Below are 6,545 nucleotides of genomic sequence, written 5' to 3' on the forward strand. Positions count from 1 at the left end.
ATCCTCACCTTGTGAAAATCCCAAGTATGACCACACTCAGAGTACTGTATCCAATTCTGGCCGTCTTATCTTAAGAAGATAGGGAGAAATTTGAGAATACAGCGGAGAGGGGATTTAATGATATTCCCACAGGAAAAAAAAAATCAAGGAGCAAGACAATATGGCTGTTGAAAAATAGATCAACAATAGTACAATCATCTTTCTCCAATTGCAGAATCTTCTCTACCGGAAATCTTAGAGCAAATAACTTATCAATACATCCCCTGGCCTCCCTGAAGTCACCCTGCTCCCCACACAATAACTATTATGTACTGGAAATCGGGATCATGCCCGCTTCTGCCTCATTACAATGTTCACGCAGAGCTGGCCTTAGTCACCTGCATAATCATTTCTTAGATTTATCTCTGTCACAAAATCCACTTCCAAGACTTTGGATGTACTAAGCAGTCTCCGAACTTATCTTTTGTTCTGCAAGACTGTTGACTTCATTCAATGGAATTTTTCGCCCTTGCGTGAGGAGTATACTTGTCATGTGTGGGGGAGCTCGCCACATACAACTCCTCTCAGTAGGATGGAATCATTCACGTAATTGGGGGGTGGGAGCAGGTGAGCAGGGTGACTGCCCCAAGTGACACTTCAAAAGGGGCGGCGAAATTGCATCAAAGTATTTTTTTAAAATCGTCCCATTTCACTATTTGCCGTCAGGTTATTAGCGACTGCTTAAAATAATGGTAAAACACCAACACGAAAAGTACTTTTTTTATGCAAGGAAGAAGGAACCAAAGGCCAGGGGCCCACAAACCGTTCCTTCCAATAAAAATCAAAAACAATACAGCAGAGCCAAATTTAAGATCCGTCCATTTCGAGATGCCTGGACACACTGCGTTTGAAAGGCTGGAGATCATAGGAAGTAAGAAATACAGACACAGGAAGAGAGTTCCAGGTTTGACCTGCTGCATACATAAAGGACTTGGAGTAATGGTTACCTCTTGCATTAGACAGTCTGACAGAAAAGTGATGAGAGTTTGTTGCTGGATGGGTGTTACGTGCTCATTGTAGTGGTGGAGGGATGCAAACAGACAGTTCAGGGGAGCAGTTACCATTGAAGTAGCGATTGAGAAGAGAAAAAAATGCAACAGTGTGGCGAAAAGACAGAGGTTGCAGGAAGCAAGTAGGAGGAGGAGAGTTAATGAGACGAAAGGCTTTGACTCCACCTTGTTGAGAAGAACTGTATGTGGGAAGCCTCCACACACATGAGAGTTGTACTCTTCACGGGATCGAATAAAACCCGTGTATGAAGTCACCAACTGTACATGGGTAATGAAGATGCAGAGTCGGCTTAGCACACCTAATGTCTTGGAAGCAGCTAATACAAGAGATATAATATGATCTTTCCAAGATAAAACCCAAGAGAATGAAACCTCAAGTATGTTTAAACATGATGCAGGATTGAGCTGGATATTATTATAGCACTTCCATGTCCTGATGCCCTGTCTCATTGTAGGAACTGAAAAACAGAGGAGGGGGTTCCTAGTCCCCTCACCCCGCCACTTTTAGTCGCCTTTTACGATAAGCTGTGAATACGGTGGCAGAATTCTTCCTAACACAACCTGGATGCAGAGTGGTAGTACCACCACATAGCACGGCCAGACTGAGTTCCCCCCGCCACAGGGGAAACACAATCTTCCCTTGAGGCTAAGATCGTAAAATGTGTGTGTGTGGATGAGTAAATTGGAAGTGTGTCGTCCGGTCTCGGCTACCCTCTTTTCCTTGGGGGATGCAGCCTAGGTATATAAATACACGTCCAGACATCCAGTGCCTCTACGATAGGCAAGGGTTGACAGGGCCAACAGGAGACAGCTTGTCCTCGGGTGCAGTGCTGCCAGACATGGGGAATTTTCCCTAGATTTGGTGAATTCTTGGTACTGATGGGGAAATGGGGAATTCAGGTCCGATTTGGGGGAATTTTTACTGTCCATTAGATTTTCCTTCAAAATTTGGGGATTTTTCACTGTGAACCAAAAAACTTTCTTTACAGTTACCGTGTTGCATTTACCATAACTGGTTCATCTAAGGAAATGAGATTTTAATGGTAAAAAGCTAAACAGTATCTAAGGTATTTATTATACTTTTCAATTACCACATCCTACATTCACGGTGACAATGCCCTTTTGGCATTTGTGTAGTTTGTAATTTGTCATTTCTGTTCTGTTTTTAGTCGACTTGGACTAAATTAACATGTAGTATACGGAAATAAGATCAGCAACTAGTGCTCTCCACACAGGAAGTGTAGGCTACAGGTACACATCGCGACTCCAGTGCTTCCATTCTAGTGTATTTTATCATAAACTATGGTAATCACACCCCCCTCCAGGGGTAGACAATATGAAAACAAAACAGAGAATTTCACTGTCAACAAAAACATTAGTTGATTTACTGCATTATCAGCCCTACTAGAAAGAGGATTCTTGTTTCAATTTCCCAGTTGACAACACCCTTATTAGACTTACGAGATCAGAAATGTATGACGATAAACAGCATGTTTTAGACTGATTTGTTTATAAAGGATATTAGCTACTGTTTAGAGGCATGTTATTGTAAAATGTCAGAATTATCTTAAGTGTTGAATGATGGAGTGTACATAGTAGTGAACAGGACAGAACAGAGTGTCCTTCACTTATAAATTTAAAATATATACTGTAGGTTTTTATATGGTAAAGGAAAATGGTAAAACTAAGTAGTACAATAAAAAGGCTTTTAGTTGCCAGCAAGACGTTACTATTTTTGTGTCTGAAATTATTTTGTTTACTTCTTAAAGCATTAAGTTCATATTGAATAAACCAAGACAAACCAACTCATGTGATATTTTGTTTTTTCATTATTCCAGTCTCCGTAATCCCCCCCCCCCCCCATTACAGTGTGAGTATAAATTGATCAGTGTGAGTTGATGCTCACAACTGGTGTAGTGCCACACATTTGATATTCATGTATGTGTTTAGTAGTACTGTAATTTTAAGTTAGATAGGGTGTAACCTGAATATTAGTTTATAAATTCCTATCCTAAGTAGACTGTGAGATAATGCTGATTTTATGTGTATGGCATGTAGGGGAGAGCAGGTGGAGATTGTCAGACGTGAAAGAATTGAACTTGCTGGTGAATCTCTTGAGTGTGTGGGAGAGTTTTGTTATTTGGGAGACATGTTGTGTGCTGGAGGTGGGGTTGGAGCTAGCTCTGTGGCTAGTGTGAGAAGTGGTTGGAAGAAGTTCAGGGAGCTCTTGCCTCTCCTGACATTGAGAGGACTCTCCCTACATGCTATGAGGTCTTTGTATGCAGCATGTGTTAGGAGTGTAATGTTGTATGGTAGTGAGACCTGGGCAGTGAAGGAGGAGGATATTCGACGGCTCAGATGTACAGAAATGACATTGATTAGGTGGATGTGTAATGCGTCCCTGTGTCCAAGGTCTGGGGGGGCTGGGTTCACGATGGAAGAGTTGAGAGGTGGGATGGGACTGGAGTGTATTGGTGTTGTGATGAGGAGAGGTAGATTGATATGGTTTGGACATTTGGAGAGGATGGGGGATGATAATTGGGTGAGGAAGGTGAGACGTGTTAATATTGGGGGTGGGGTTACGAGGGGTAAACCGAGAAAGACATGGGACGAGGTCATTAAGTGTGACCTCAGGGTTAAGGGACTGAACAGGGAGGCTGCAATGGATCGTGCAGCATGGAGATCCGCCATTAGGTTACCAAGGCCGACGCATGCAAGCATGTTGGAGCCTTTAAAAAATGAAAACGAAACAAAAACGATATATATATATATATATATATATATATATATATATATATATATATATATATATAGGGTTAGTGCCCCTCCCCGGAAAACAACTAATTAAAAAAACAAACAAGAAGCCTCGGACAAGGACTGACCAAACGTTGACGACCAAGGACCGGACAAAGGACATTGCAATTGGAACTTGGAATGTAAGGGGAGCAAATGATGAGGTGAAAGAGAGAGAGATTGTCCAGGTGCTTGAGGATGCGAAAGTGGATGTATGTGGAATAACTGAAACAAAATGGAGAGGAGAAAGTGTGAGAGAATGGGAGTATGGATGGGGTATATGTGCAGGAGTAGGTGAGAATGAGAGGGCAAAGGAAGGAGTATGTATAGTTGTGAGTAAAAGATGGAAGAGGAGCATAAGACAGTATGGATCAGTTGGATCAAGGATTGTGTGGGTAAAGTTGAAAGTTGGATTACAAATGAGGGCAACTGTGTGTGTGTATGCGCCAACGCAAGATCGTACTAGAAGGGTGAGAGAAGAGTTCTGGACAAATGTAGAAGTGTGCATGGAAAAGTTTGGAAGGAATGAGAGAGTGTTTTTGATTGGTGATATGAATGGTAAAGTTGGGAATGTGAAGGTGGATGGAATAGTTGGTGAGTGGGGTGTGCCTGCTGAGGTAGATGAGATTGGGAGTGCGTTAGTGGCCATTTGTGCTGGGAGGGGGTTGGTGATAGCCAACACCCTCTTCAGGCATAAAATGATCCACAGGTATACATGGCAAATGATGAGAAGGGTGGGTGGTGAACTGAGTGAAAGGAAGGCAATGATTGATTATGTGTGTGTGGATGAAAGGATGCAAAGATGTATATTGGATGCAAGAGATTATAGAGGTTGGGGGAGCGGACTTTCTGACCACTACTTGGTGGTGGCCAGAATTAAAGTTCAAGTAAGATGGAGGAATAGAAGAAGGGAAAGACGAGAGGAAGGAGTAGTTGCAAGGAGAGTGGAAAGGTTACAAGAGGAAGAGAAAAAGGCAGAGTATAACAGAGAAATGGAGGAACGATTGGGCAAATATGAATTGGAGCAGATGGAGGACGTGGAAGGTGTGTGTAGAATATTTACAGAAGAAATATGTGCAGCATGTGATGTGGTGTGTGGAAGGAAGAGAAGACGGAGGGGGGTGCAAGGAACAGCGTGGTGGACTGAAGAGGTGAAACAGGCTGTGGCACAAAAGAAGAAAGCATACAATGAATGGATGAGAAATAGGGGCGTGGAAGAAGTTGAGAGGCGGAAGAGAGAGTTATATGTAGAAAGAAAGAGAGAGGTGAAAAGATTAGTAAGAGAGAGTAAGAAGAGAGTGGATGAGGAATTTGGAAGGAATTTGAGTGTAAAGTGGAGGGACTGTAAGAAAATGTTCTGGAAAGAGGTGAAAAGAGTAAGACAGGGTGGAAGTGAAGTTAGCAGGGGAGTGAAAGATAAAAATGGTAGATTACTAGTGGAGAAGGGAGAAAAAGTGAGCAGATGGAGAGAACACTTTAAGGAATTGTTGAACGTGGAGGATGGAAGTAATGCGAGTATAAGTGGCTGGGAGAAGGAGGGAGGTGAGAAGACAGGAAGAAATCAGTAAGATAGAAGTTGTGGAAGCAATGAAGAAAGTTAAATCAGGGAAAGCCCCAGGAATTGATGGAGTGTGTGGTGAAATGCTGAAGCATGGGGGAGAGATAGTAGTAGAATGGATGTGGAAGATGTGCAGATTGGCCTGGGAGGAAGGTAGAGTCCCGGAGGATTGGAAGTCAGGTATAATTATTCCCTTGTACAAAGGAAAAGGGGAAAAAGAAGTGTGTGGTAATCATAGGGGCATTTGTCTTCTTAGTATAATAGGAAAAGTGCATGGTAGGATACTTATTGACAGAGTTAGAGAAAGAACAGAGAAATTAGTTGGAAAAGAACAGGGAGGCTTTAGGAAGGGAAGAGGTTGTGTAGATCAGATATTCATTCTCAGATCTTTAGTGGAAAAGTTTCTAGAGAAGGGAAAGAAGTTGTATGCGGCTTTCATGGATTTGGAGAAAGCATATGACAGGGTGGATAGACTAGGATTGTGGAAAGTGTTAAGAATATATGGAGTAGATGGGAAATTGCTGAATGCTGTGAAGAGTATGTACGATGGTGCGAAGGCTGCAGTGCGTGTGGATGGTGAACTAAGTGAATTTTTCTCTTTGAAAGTTGGGTTGAAACAGGGATGTGTCATGTCTCCATGGTTGTTCAATCTGTACATGGATGGGGTAATAAAAGACGTACAAGGTAGGGTAGTGGATGTTGGAGTGGCCCTGGTGAGAGAGGATAGTGTTTGGAAACTCCCTGTACTGTTGTTTGCAGATGATACTGTGTTGTTGAGTGAAGACGAAGGGGAGCTGCAAGGCTTGGTGGATGAGTTTGAGAGAGTGTGTAAGAAACAAAATCTAAAGGTGAATGTAGGGAAGAGTAAAGTGATGGTCTTTGAGAGAGGTGAAGTCAGTGAATGTACAGCGAGGTTGGATGGTGAGGAATTGGAAAATGTGAGTACGTTTAAGTACTTGGGTAGTGTGATGAGTAAGGATGGAGGTTTGGAGGGTGAAGTGCTTGAAAGGGTACAGCAGGGAAGAAAGGTTGCTGGTTCTTTGAAAGCAGTGATAAGAAACAGGGAAGTGAGCATGGAAGTGAAAAAATTACTACATGACAGTATTGTGATACCAACTCTAACGTACGGAAGTGAAGCTTGGACG

The sequence above is a fragment of the Coenobita brevimanus genome, chromosome 46 (assembly GCF_032717465.1).
Source record: "Coenobita brevimanus isolate Jiangsu-jjx chromosome 46, ASM3271746v2, whole genome shotgun sequence".
NCBI lineage: Eukaryota > Metazoa > Arthropoda > Malacostraca > Decapoda > Coenobitidae > Coenobita > Coenobita brevimanus.